Below are 13849 nucleotides of genomic sequence, written 5' to 3' on the forward strand. Positions count from 1 at the left end.
GCATACAGGTTTTTCAGAAGACAGGTAAGGTGCTTTGGTATTCCCATCTCTTGAAGAATTTTCTACAGTTTGTTGTGATCCACACAGTCAAAGGCTTTAAGGTAGTCAATGAAGCAGAAGTAGATGTTTTTCTGGAATTCCCTTGCTTTTTCTATGATCCAGCAGATGTTGGCAGTTTGATCTCTGGTTCCTCTGTCGTTTCTAAATCCAGCTTGTACATCTGGAAGTTCTTGGTTCATGTACTGTTGAAGCCTAGCTTGAAGGATTTTGAGCATTACCTTGCTAGCATATGAAATGAGCACGGTAGTTTGAACATTCTTGGGCATTGCTCTTCTTTGGAATTGGAATGAAAACTGACCTTTTCCAGTCCTGTGGCCACTGTTGAGTTTTCCAAATTTGCTGGCATATTGAGTGCTGCAGTTTAACAGCTTCATCTTTTAGGCTTTGAAATAACTCAGCTGGAATTCCATCACCTCCACTAACTTTGTTTGTAATAATGCTTCCTAAGGCCCACTTGACTTCACATTCCAGGATGTCTGGCTCTAGGTGAGTGATCACACCATTGTGGTTGTCTGGGTCATTAAGACCTTTTTCATATAGTTCTCTGTATTCTTGCCACCTCTTCTTAGTATCTTCTGCTTCTGTTAGGCCCATACTGTTTCTGTCCTTTATTGTGCCCATCTTTGCATGAAACGTTCCCTTGGTATCTCTGTAATTTTCTTGAAGTGATCTCTAGTCTTTCCCATTCTATTGTTTTCCACTATTTCTTTGCCTTATTCACTTAGGACAACTTTGCTTATCTCTCCTTGCTATTCTTTGGAACTCTGCATTCAGATGGCTATATCATTCCTTTTCTCCTTTGCCTTTCTCTTCTCTCTTCTCAGTTATTTGTAAAGCCTCCTCAGACAGCCGTTTGCCTTGTTGAATTTCTTCTTCTCAGGAATGGTTTTGATCACTGCCTCCTGTACAGTGTTACAAACCTCCATCCATAGTTCTTCAGGCAATCACTCTATCAGATCTAATCTCTTGAATCTATTTGTCACTTCCACTGTGTAATCATAAATGACTTGATTTAGGTCATACTAGATACATTACTGTTGTGGATTTCTGATTGAATTCTGTTGAGGTCAAAGAACATACACTGTATGATATAAATCTTCGAAAAGTCATTGAGACTTTTTTATGGCCAAGCATATAGTTCCTCAATGTGAACATTATTCATGTGAACATTATTCAATGAACATTATTCATTCAAAAGTGTAATCTACAGTTGTTGGGTATAATTCTTATAAATTTCAATTAAGTGAAAACAGTCGTTAGTGCTCTTTATATCTTCTGTATGCTTACTGATTTTTTTTTGTCTAGTTATCTTATTATTGATAATTACTGAAGAGTGTTAAAAGTCTCCAACTATAATTGTTGACTTATCTGTCTCCTTTTCCTTTTTCTTTTTTTGATTTATCTGTATTTTGCTTTCCTGTTCCTTTTTCCTTGTTTTCTTTGGGGCTGTTTGGATATTTTTTAGTATTTTGGTTGATTCTTCTGTTGTTATCTTTTTGCTGGTTGCTGTAGGAATTACAGACTACATGTTTACATTATTGCAATCTGGTTAGAGTTAATATTTTACTACTTAACACAAAATATAGGAACCTTGCAGTGCTAGAGATTCATTTACTAATCTCCCATCATTTAATTCTTTTTATGGTCTCCATTTCTCTAGTGAGGTTCTCTTGTATATTGAGTTGTTAGGGCTATCCTTTCCTTTAAATCTTTAAGCATATTTATATGTTTTAAATTCCTTGTCTGCTAACCCAGTATTTGTCATCTCTGAGTCTGTTTCTATCAACTTCTTTCCCAGTTAGAAGTTACATTGTCCTGTTCCACATATCTGGAAACTTTTGATTCTATCCTCATCATTGTGGATGATGTGCTATCATCTGGATTTTGTTGTCTTCATTTAGAGACTTTTGAGTTTTGTTCTGATAGGTTATTAATTTACTGTTAAATCAGCTACATATTTTTGAGGCTTGCTTTTAACCTTTGTTTGGCCAGATCTAGAATATCCCTGATCCTAATACATGGCTTTTTTCTTTTGATCTCAGTGGACACCCAGGTGTTTGTCAAGGCCTTTTCACCTTAGAAGTTAGTATCCCATGTCTTCCAGCACTCCGTACCCTCCAGAAGCTCCATTTATCTCACAGCTGTTGAGAGCTGCTCCCCAGCAGTTTTTCTCTGACAGGCCTCTGGAGTCTTGCCTGCATATGTGCAGCTGAGTAATCGGTCAGAAGCTTCACTTACTTTACTTTGTGCTTAGTCCTGTCCGACTCTTGGTGACCCTCTGCTTAAGGGGACTCCTATATAGAGTCCTAGAGCTCCTTCTCAATTCAGCTTCCTCCTTTTCAAAATTCTACCCATTTCCCAGCGCCAGACTCCTGTCTCTAGTTCTTCGACTCAGCAAGACTGCCGCTTTCCCCTTGGCCTCTCCTTCCCTGTGCTGCAGTCCAGAAAGTGCATCCAGGTAGAACCCCAGGGCAGTCACAGGACACCTGTGGTGGATCTCCCTTCTGGCAAGGATTGCAGTCCGGCTCTGCCTTTTGTCCCAAATTTGGAAATAACTGATATATTTATATTTATATTTATATTTATATTTATATTTATATATGGCTGATTTTGTACCTACTAATGTTGGGAGAGCTACTCTGGTTCAGCAGTATTACTTTATAATGGCAAGATTTGGAAGTCTCCAGTTTGCTGGTTTTTTTTTTTTTTTTTTTTCAGTTAAAATAGCTTAATATAGTACCTTTTCTTAACTTTCTTCTTCTCACTTCACTTCCTACCCTCCATCTCCCAACAACCAAGACCTAAAAGGAGAAATGGTCCACAATCTCTTTCTCTGTTGGCAGACAGCAAATTGGTGTCTAAAAGAAATAGGGTATATCCACAGTGCACAGGCGTTCTTTTTCCTTAGGTTTGTAATTAACTTGTTAACTTGAATTGGGTTTGGCTATATAATGTTAGGGTTAAACTTGCTTTTCCAGTTGACTCTTTACTCCTCTTGTTATCAGGTAATCATTTTATCCAGTTAAAATGGGCAGGAATACTGGAATTTAAAATGTGTCAGCAGTCAGGACTCTGATAGGAAATCATTAAGGACCCTGCTCTAGGAAGAGAGCTTTGTCCTAATTGCTACCCCACAGCAGCATCCATCAAGATAATCGTTTGACTTTCCTCTTAAGTAGACAGTAATCAGTTAGATAATCAAAGGGTAGGAAGCCTTAATTACATATATGAATTCCCTGTTTTGATTTTTTAATAAGACAGAGGGGGATTTCTGACTGACAGAAAATGCCATCCCACTCAGGAGCTTTTCTTTGTAACTTAGATCAGATCAGATCAGTTGCTCAGTCGTGTCCGACTCTTTGCGACCCCATAAATGGCAGCACGCCAGGCCTCCCTGTCTGTCACCATCTCCCGGAGTTCACTCACACTCACGTCCATTGAGTCAGTGATGCCATCCAGCCATCTCATCCTCAGTTGTCCCCTTCTCCTCCTGCCCCCAATCCCTCCCAGCATCAGAGTTTTTCCAATGAGTCAACTCTTCACATGAGGTGGCCAAAGTACTGGAGTTTCAGCTTTAGCATCATTCCTTCCAAAGAAATCTCAGGGCTGATCTCCTTTGAATGGACTGGTTGGATCTCCTTGCAGTCCAAGGGACTCTCAAGAGTCTTCTCCAACACCACAGTTCAAAAGCATCAATTCTTCGGCGCTCAGCCTTCTTCACAGTCCAACTCTCACATCCATATGTGACCACAGGAAAAACCATAGCCTTGACTAGATGAACCTTTGTTGGCAAAGTAATGTCTCTGCTTTTGAATATGCTATCTAGGTTGGTCATAACTTTCCTTCCAAGGAGCAAGCGTCTTTTAATTTCATGGCTGCAGCCACCATCTGCAGTGATTTTGGAGCCCAGAAAAATAAAGTCTGACATTGTTTCCACTGTTTCCCCATCTATTTCCCATGAAGTGATGGGACCGGATGCCATGATCTTTGTTTTCTGAATGTTGAACTTTAAGCCAACTTTTTCACTCTCCACTTTCACTTTCATCAAGAGGCTTTTTAGTTCCTCTTCACTTTCTGCCATAAGGGTGGTGTCATCTGCATATCTGAGGTTATTGATATTTCTCCCAGCAATCTTGATTCCAGCTTGTGTTTCTTCCAGTCCAGCGTTTCTCATGATGTACTCTGCATAGAAGTTAAATAAGCAGGGTGACAATATACAGCCTTGACGTACTCCTTTTCCTATTTGGAACCAGTCCATTGTTCCATGTCCAGTTCTAACTGTTGCCTCCTGACCTGCATACAAATTTCTCAAGAGGCAGATCAGGTGGTCTGGTATTCCCATCTCTTGAAGAATTTTCCACAGTTTATTGTGATCCACACAGTCAAAGGCTTTGGCATAGTCAATAAAGCAGAAATAGATATTTTTCTGGAACTCTCTTGCTTTTTCGACGATCCAGCGGATGTTGGCAATTTGATCTCTGGTTCCTCTGCCTTTTCTAAAACCAGCTTGAACATCAGGAAGTTCACGGTTCACATATTGCTGAAGCCTGTCTTGGATAATTTTGAGCATTACTTTACTAGCGTGTGAGATGAGTGCAATATGCAGTAGTTTGAGCATTCTTTGGCATTGCCTTTCTTTGGGATTGGAATGAAAACTGACCTTTTCCAGTCCTGTGGCCACTGCTGAGTTTTCCAAATTTACTGGCATATTGAGTGCAGCACTTTCACAGCATCATCTTTCAGGATTTGAAATAGCTCAACTGGAATTCCATCACCTCCACTAGCTTTGTTCGTAGTGATGCTTTCTAAGGTCCACTTGACTTCACATTCCAGGATGTCTGGCTCTAGGTCAGTGATCACACCATTGTGATTATCTGGGTTGTGAAGATCTTTTTTGTACAGTTCTTCTGTGTATTCTTGCCATCTCTCCTTAATTCTTCTGCTTCTGTTAGGTCTATACCATTTCTCTGCTTCCCATAAAAATAAGTCTTTCCGGATCCTTTTAGATTTTCTTTTCCTGACAGAAAGAAAAAGCAAGAATGGAGGGACCATAATATACCATGTAGCAGGAATGAAGGTTTGCATAGGACGTGCCCCTGGAAAGGAAGGAGGTTGGGGTCCCAGCCTAGTTGTCATCCACGGCATTTCCTGGTACTTTCATTTTCCATTTCTAGTTACCAATGGTCCTGGTCTGTGTCCTGACATCTCTGGATAATGCCGACTCTAGATAATGCCTCCATGACATGGGGGTGGCGACACCCAGAAATTATTTTTTAATGTGTTTGGGAGTCTGAGCTTTCCATTACACTAATTGGCTCTATAATAATAATAATCCCTGTTAGGATAACAGGCAAGGTTTGTAAATTTGACCAAGGAACTACATTAGTTAAATAAAATTGAGGCTGCATTCTACAGTTGCCTGATCTGTTTTTTAAAAAACCTTTTTTTTCTAAGCATAGTGAGATCATTAATTTTTGCCACCATAGATTTTTCCCAGGGTGTTGCTTTCCAAAGCAGGTTAGGAGTAGCCAAGCATAGACTGGTGGAGTATACAGGCGTCAGAGACTTGAAACCAACTGGGGGACATTGCTTTTTGTGAAGGAGCAAAATGGGCGGACAACCAAATAAGAAAAGCCACTGTGTCATCTGTATAGTGACGTGGCGCTGTGGTGCTGCCCTCGTCAGTGGCCCCAGGGATCCTCAGCCCCCTGGAATGCCCCCAGCTCAGGCTGTCCTCCGAAAGTCCCTGACACCTCCACACTCGGAGCACCTCGTGTTATTACTAACGTGGAGAGTGGGCTTAGGATTAGACCTGTTGTCAGGAGCTCCCCTTACAAGTTGTATTTTAACGTGTCTGAACCTCCTCCCATGTAAACCAGACACTCAAGTCTACCTGTTGGGTTGATACACATCAAACATAAAAGTAGTAGAATAAGGCCAGAGACTTAAATAGATGACAGGAAACGTTTTCTCCATTTCTTCCTTCTCCTCCCCTTCTTCCCTCCTGTCAACTCCCCTCATGTGAGGAAGGTCATGCAGGTTTCTGTTTTGTAGATGAGATAACTGACCTCAACTGTATCAACACAATGGATTAGTGTTAGCCCCGCTCAGAGCCTTTTCTGTGCTGGCAGAACACATTCATGGCCTGATGTGCGCATAACGCTGTCTCCTCACCATGCATGAGGCGTCTCCCTGCAGGAGCTCGGCTCATTCCTCAGCACTGCTGGTTCTCACAGGACCTCTGCAGCCCAGCCCGTTAAGATGCACTTGTAGGCATGACACTGACAGCTGTAGAGGGTTTTCATCCACCCTGCTGCCTCCTGGGCTTTTTGTTGAGACCTCACAGGCCTTATAGGATGTTGTTTTAACTAGAAAACAGATCGGTGAAGGATCTCCTGAAGAAGGTGAGGCCATCGGTGTTTCAAGAGCATGGCTCACATACTGCCCAGCTAGTCCTAGGGTGCTCCTTTTTTTTATTGTTTATTGGGGTGTAGTTGATTTACAGTGTTGTTTTAGTTTCAGGTGTACAGCAGAGCGACTCAGTTATGCATATAGCCACTCTTTTTTTAAGGTTCTTTTCCCATATAAGCTACTATGGAGTATTGAGTAGAGCTCCTGGTGCTATACAGCAGATTTTTACTAGTTATCTATTTTACATAAATCTCCCAGTTTATCCCTCCCTCCTTTGTCCCCGGGTAACCGTAAGTCTGTTATCTACATTCATAACTATTTCTGTTTTGTAATGAAGTTCATTTGTTCCCATTTTTTAGATTCCACACATAAGCGATATCATATGACATTTGTCTTTCTGTGTCTGACTTATTTCACTGAGTATGACAATCTCTAGATCCATCCATGTTGCTGCCAATGGCATTTTTTGATTTTTTATGGCTGAATAATATTCCATTATATACATATATGCTTTTTTATTAATTTTTATTGGCATATAGTTGCTTTATAATGTGTTAGTTACACAGCAGAGTGAATCAGCTACACATATACATGTATCTCCTCTTTTTAAAGTTTCCTTCCCATTTGGGTTACCACAGAGCAGAGCAGAGCTCCCTGTGCAATACAGTCAGTCCCATTCATTATCTACTTTATGCATAGTATCAGTAGTGTATACATCAGTCTCAATCTCGTGATTCATCCCACCTCCCTTTCCCGCTTGGTATCTATACGTTTGTTCTCTACCTCTGTCTCTGTCTCTGTTTTGCAAATAAGATAATCTGTACCATTTTTCTAGATTCCACATATATGTATCAATATTACAGTATTTGTTTCCCTCTTTCTGACTTAACTTCAGTCTGTATGACAGTCTCTAGGACCATCCACATCTCTACAAATGATTCAGTTTCGTTCCTTTTTATGGCTGAGTGATATTCTTTTTTAAAATTTATTTATTTTAATTGGAGGCTAATTACTTCACAATATTGTTCAATAATATTCTTTATCCATTCCTCTGTTGATGGAAATTTAGCTTGCTTTCCTGTCCTGGCTGTTGTAAATGGTGCTGCTGCCATTAACATTGGTGTGCATGTATCTTTTCAAATTATGGTTTTCTCCAAATACATGCCAAGGAGTGGGATTGCTGGCTCATATGGTAGTTCTGTTTTTAGTGTCTAAGGAACCTCCATACTGTTCTCCATAATGACTATCAATTTACATACCCCCCAATGCTGTAGGAGGGTTCTCTTTTCTCCACACCCTCTCCAGCATTTATTGTTTTGTAGATTTTTTGATGATGCCCATTCTGACCAGTGTGAGATGATACCTCATTGTAGTTTTGATTTGCATTTCTGTAATAATTAGTGATGTTGAGCATCTCTTCAAGTGGTTTTTGCCCATCTGTATGTCTTCTTTGGAGAAATGTCTGTTTAGATCTTTTGCCTGCCCAGGTAGCTCAGCTGGTAGAGCATCAGACTTTTACTCAGAGGGTCCAGGGTTCAAGTCCCTGTCCAGGTGCCAAAATTAAATAAATACATCTTTTACCCATGTTTTAATTGGGTTATTTGTTTGATACTGAGCTACATGAGTTGTTTGTACCTAGTGTGGGTAAAACCTTCTGGGTCCCTTGAAAGTGACTGTCAGGCTTTTTCCAGGCCAATACCAAGAGCATGGCAAGTGGAGGAGACCCCTGGGCCTGGGCCGCCCAGTTCACATCTGGGCTGTGCCACCAACCCGTGTGACCTTGGGCACCTCCTGCCCCAGGAGCTTAGTTCCTTCAAATGTAAGATGAGGGTGACGAAAGAACCAGCCTCTTAGGGTGTCTGATGATTAGATGAGGTGAGATAATACAAGTTCAGGGCGCAGAGCACGCTGGCACACAGTAATCACTTGCTCCATAACTGTTAGCTGTTAGTGGTGGTTACTCCTTTTTCACATCATAGAAAACTTAAATCAGCATTTTCTTCCTCTGCTGTGAAAAGTCACTGTACTGTTTCTTTTCAGTTGTGGTCTTGTAGTTGGTGGGGTTTTTTAATGGATATTTTTCAGTCAGTCTGTCACGATTCCCATGTCCAGCCTCACATACTTTCTTCCTTCACAGCTGGTTCTAAGAGAAATCTCCTCAGGAGATGTTCTGCCAGTGTTTCCCTCCTGTCTCTAGTCAGCTTAGCAACATACCAGCTTATTTTATTATTTCTTCACCTAATTCGTTGTTAACTGTGAGCTCATTGAGAGTTTTGCGGTATTGGGAAATGAAGGTGAGAGGTCAGGTTCTGTGTGAAAACAAACTGCCTTGTGGGTGGGAATTTTAGGAGAGGTGTTTTCTGTTTGCAGGTGAAGCAGGAAGTATGGCGTCACTGCTTTCTGAAGTCAGTTTCACTTTAGGCAAAAGGGTTAAATATTAAGGACCTCTAGTTTGAAACAGCTTGTGTGTGTGTGTGTGCTGTCACTTTAGCCATGTCTGAATCTTTGTGACCCCATGGACTGTAGCCCACCAGGCTCCTCTGTCCATGGGTTTCTCCAAGCAGGAATACTGGAGTGGGTTACCATGCCCTCCTCCAGGGGACCTTCTGGACCCAGGGATCAAACCCCCGCATCCCTTATGTCTCCTACATAGGCAAGTGGATTCTTTACCAGTAGCACCACCTAGGTAGCCCTCTTGAAACAGTTGCTGCTGCTACTGCTGCTAAGTCGCTTCAGTCATGTCCGACTCTGTGCGACCCCATAGACGGCAGCCCACCAGGCTCCCCCGTCCCTGGGATTCTCCAGGCAAGAATGCTGGAGTGGGTTGCCATTTCCTTCTCCAATGCATGAAAGTGAAAAGTGAAAGTGAAGTCGGCTTCAGTTCAGTTCAGTTCAGTCGCTCAGTCGTGTCCAACTCTTTGCGACCCCATGAATCACAGCACGCCAGGCCTCCCTGTCCATCACTAACTCCCGGAGTTCACCCAGACTCACGTCCATCGAGTCAGTGATGCCATCCAGCCATCTCATCCTCTGTCGTCCCCTTCTCCTCTTGCCCACAATCCCTCTCAGCATCAGAGTCTTTTCCAGTGAGTTAACTCTTTGCATGAGGTGGCCAAAGTACTGGAGTTTCAGCTTTAGCATCACTCCTTCCAAAGAAATCCCAGGGCTGATCTCCTTCAGAATGGACTGGTTGGATCTCCTTGCAGTCCAAAGGACTCTCAAGAGTCTTTTCCAACACCACAGTTCAAAAGCATCAATTCTGCGGTGCTCAGCCTTCTTCACAGTCCAACTCTCACATCCATACATGACCACAGGAAAAACCATAGTCTTGATTAGACAAACCTTTGTTGGCAAAGTAATGTCTCTGCTTTTGAATATGCTATCTAGGTTGGTCATAACTTTCCTTCCAAGGAGTAAGTGTCTTTTAATTTCATGGCTGCAGTCACCATCTGCAGTGATTTTGGAGCCCAGAAAAATAAAGTCTGACACTGTTTCCACTGTTTCCCCATCTATTTCCCATGAAGTGATGGGACCGGATGCCATGATCTTCGTTTTCTGAACGTTGAGCTTTAAGCCAACTTTTTCACTCTCCACTTTCACTTTCATCAAGAGGCTTTTGATTCCTCTTCACTTTCTGCCATAAGGGTGGTGTCATCTGCATATCTGAGGTTAGTGATGTTTCTCCCGGCAATCTTGATACCAGCTTGTGTTTCTTCCAGTCCAGTGTTTCTCATGATGTACTCTGCATAGAAGTTAAATAAGCAGGGTGACAGTATACAGCCTTGACATACTCCTTTTCCTATTTGGAACCAGTCTGTTGTTCCATGTCCAGTTCTAACTGTTGTGGTAGCAAAAGTCTTAGCTGTATAAGAAATAAAGACAGACTTGATAGTGAGGCCAAGGCAAGAGAAAGTGGGAAATATGGCTCTCATTACGTCCATTCTGCTCCAACTCTGCCCCCATCTCCACCAGCAAATTCCAGAAGCGCCAGCAGTAAGGCTCCTGGAGTGCAGAGGAGACAATCGTATCACAAAATTAGACCAAGAGCCGATGTCTCTCACATTCTAGGCTCAGCCTTCTCATGTGGGAAGACAATTAGGAATGGAGATGCTGGGATTTTTATTTCAGGGCCTTGTTTATTGTGAAGAATAAGACATGATCAGGCAGAGCTCAGTCTCCATGAGTACCTCTGTCTGCATGTATGACTCGGAAGGCTCTGTATCCAGAATGCCTGGTGTTATTATACATATTCCTAGGAACTCAGCCTTTGGGGTGGCAGCGATCAGAGTTGTTTCCTGTATCAAGCTTGATGTGCTTATGAGGCCTGTGAATCCCGAAAGCCCTGGTTTGTTTTCTTCCTTGCAGCGGATGTAATTACAGCGCTCACTTCCACCCATCTGGGAGGCACTGAGCTTTGAAATGGGCTAGCACACTCGCTCTGCCCTGCGTCCCTCTCCCTGGGGCTCTCCCAGATCATCAGGGCCTCGTTTTCCACTGGATTTACTTTAATTCTGAGTGTTACAAGGACATGTCCGGGGCTGTCATTGCTTCTTCCTCTTCATGTTCAGCTAGTTTAATTTTCAGCTCTTGTTACTGGACTTCATTACATGGGAGGAAAGAAATTTGCTCTAGCAGATAGTTTCTTTCTCTTCCAATTGGAGAATCACTCCTGATCAGTTCTGTACCTGTGGGTTAGATGGTCTAGGTTTGGTGCTTTGTTTAAGGATAAAGCACTGTAAAGCAGAGACTGAGGCTGTGTTCACGTTTGGCGCTCCCGCTTTTCTTTTGAGCATGGCACTGATTTAGCAAATCAGTTTCTCTGTACAGCATCTTAGGCTGAATCTACTGTTTCTCTTCAGCCCTATCATGGGTCTTGGTGACAGCGCCCTAGTTGGTTGCATTAGTTTGCTTCTAATGCTGCAGTAAGATCCCCGATTAGCTTCAGTAAACACCACTACCTTCAGCCTTTGTGCCCCGAATGCCTGTAGTCTCACGGCACCCGGATGGCAGTGTGGCCCTGATAGCACTGCCCTTCAATAGGTCAGAACACAGACCCATCAGAGCAGTGGAACCTGCTCAGGTTATACAGGGACCTATGGCCGGATTAGCACTCAAGTTCCCAGCTTCTCAGTCCAGTGCCGTGCCTTCCAGATGCTTTCCCCAGGCACAGACATAACACAGGCACAGCAGTCACGGCCATTTATTGACCATCAAAAAGGTGCCGGACCCACATGTCAGTGTGATCCGCACAATTCTGGAGAGTAGTGTTTTGCAGCTAATGAAGCTGAGAGAAGCTAAATAACTCAGCCAGAACTGCTCACTAGTCATCACAGAATCCAGGTGGAGCCAGGGCTGTGTGAAGTCACACTTCCTGCTTTGCAAGTTCCAGGTGGTTGAGAAACGCCTCAGTGACTATGTAAGTAGAAAATCTGCTCACCCTTCCCACGCCTCCATTGGTTTGATCAGAGGATAGTCATTTCATAGCTGTTCCGTGCTGGACCAAGCGCTAGGCCCCGTTAGTGGGAGACAGCGCCCTGTCCTCGGGGCGCTTCTTGCTCAAGGCTTCCCCCGACTGCCCCTTCTCTCTCTCCTGCAGCATCCACCCATCCCTCTCGTTGCCAGAGTTGCCAGTCTTGTCTGCACTGTGCTCTGACGTCTCTTTTCTGTGTTCAGTGGCCACGTTAGGACTAGGTACACATGACCAGTATTGTGTGTAAACCGGGAGGCCCTCCTGTGCCTCCAGTTAGTAACACTTAAGTGAGGACTTGCGAAGTCCTAGGCTTCTACTGTACTCCTTAATCTTCTCAGCCACTTTATGTGGGGCAGCTGTCTTCACTGTGCTCATAGAAACCCTAGCTCAGAGAGAATAGGTAACTTGCCAGCGATTGTGGTGCCAGTGATGGTGATGCTGGGGTGTGGGCACAGGCAGGCAGGCTCTAGAGCCCAGGCTTTTGGCTGCCAGCCACTGCAGTGTCACGGGCAGGACATGCGAGGGAGGGTCCAGCACAGGATATGCCAGAGCTACAACAGAAAGAGGCTTTTAACCAAGTCCCACGGGTTTGGTAGATTTCCCTCCCTTCTTAAAAGGGCTGGTATTTTCTGACATTTGAGAAATAATCCTTCCCCTTAAAGTGAATTAAATAAAACGAAATAGATATTTCACTGAGATACAGGATAAACATGCCAGAAGTCACAAAGAATCTTTACAAAATCAAGTTCTTAGAAATAGGAAGACAATGCCAGTGATTTCACAATGGGCCAGGGAGAGCAAGCTGCTGCCCGCTCTGATTCCTAAGATGGACAACTCAGAGTAAAGGAAGATGTGGGATGTTCAGCAAATGTTGGTTGAACATTTTCTGGCTGCAGAGCACTGGGAATGAAGGATGAGTAAGAAGTAGTTCTGGTATTCAAGTTCCCAGGCTAACAGGGAGACAGCTAGACAATTACAGGAAGCACAGTATAGTTATGGGCCAGCCACGTGGCTGCTTATTTATTGACAGAAGTGCTCAGAGAGAGTGTCTCATGTGTGCAAGAGTGTAATCTGGACCCCAGAATGGTGTAATTTCAGGGACATTTTGACGATATATGTAGATAATGTGAGAGCGTTGTTTCAAATGTGGCTGCCCTGGTAAATATGGTGTATATGGTTATTATACCTCAGTAATCTCTCACGCTTTGCTTATCAACACTGGAGAAAATGAAATCGTCTTATGGATTTCTCATGGCCCAGAATCTATGAGATGTTAAGTTCCTCTTGATTGACTCATCTTTATACCTCAGGTGCTAATATAGCAGAGGTCCCAGAAATACCTGAACCAGAGAACTGGTCCCCATTCGTGAAGCCCGGAGGTGAGAGGGGATGAGCCTGCATAGGGTGGGGCATAAACCAGCTGAAGAGGACTCTGGACGAGCCCCCTCCCAGGGCCCTGTCCTGCCCCTCCTTCTTACCCCACCTCATTGCTGCACCCAAAGAGAAGCAGATAGAAATCCTCACCTTCATGAGGTATTAGTCATTCCCTGAATGCTTCCTTTTTTTTTTTTTTTTTAAAGGCTCTGTCTTGTTCCAGGCAGGATTTTAAGACAGGTGAGCATCTGCTGGGTCCCAGGCACATCTACAGATAGCTCTGCTATCTCTTCAGATGACCTGTTCGCAGATAGACTTCCACAGAGACAGCACGGCCTGGCCAGGAACAGGGCATCCCATCCTGCAGCAGCTCTGCTTCCAGAGGGTTCCAGGGTGGCCCCAGCCTGCACCTTTGTTCAGTATCTGCGTTGTTCAGGATGATGGCTTGTTTCATCAGAAAGGACTTGTCACCTTAGTTATTTCACACCCATGGAACAACCACATTTTTAAGTTTCTGAAGGATGTCATTGGAAA

General features: G+C 43.4%; 1 protein-coding gene and 1 non-coding gene across 9 annotated transcripts in view; both read left to right on the top strand.

The window, feature by feature from the left end:
• VPS8 (VPS8 subunit of CORVET complex) overlaps positions 1-13849 on the top strand; it is a 302600-nt gene that overhangs the window by 280377 nt on the left and 8374 nt on the right. The gene's annotated exons all lie outside the window — the stretch shown is intronic.
• On the top strand, positions 7953-8025 carry TRNAK-UUU (transfer RNA lysine (anticodon UUU)). Its single transcript has one exon. It is a non-coding gene; the product is annotated as a tRNA-Lys (tRNA).

This window comes from Bos grunniens, chromosome 1, assembly GCF_055505025.1.
Source record: "Bos grunniens cultivar Pamir isolate PY7600 chromosome 1, Bosgru_T2T1.0, whole genome shotgun sequence".
Lineage (NCBI taxonomy): Eukaryota > Metazoa > Chordata > Mammalia > Artiodactyla > Bovidae > Bos > Bos grunniens.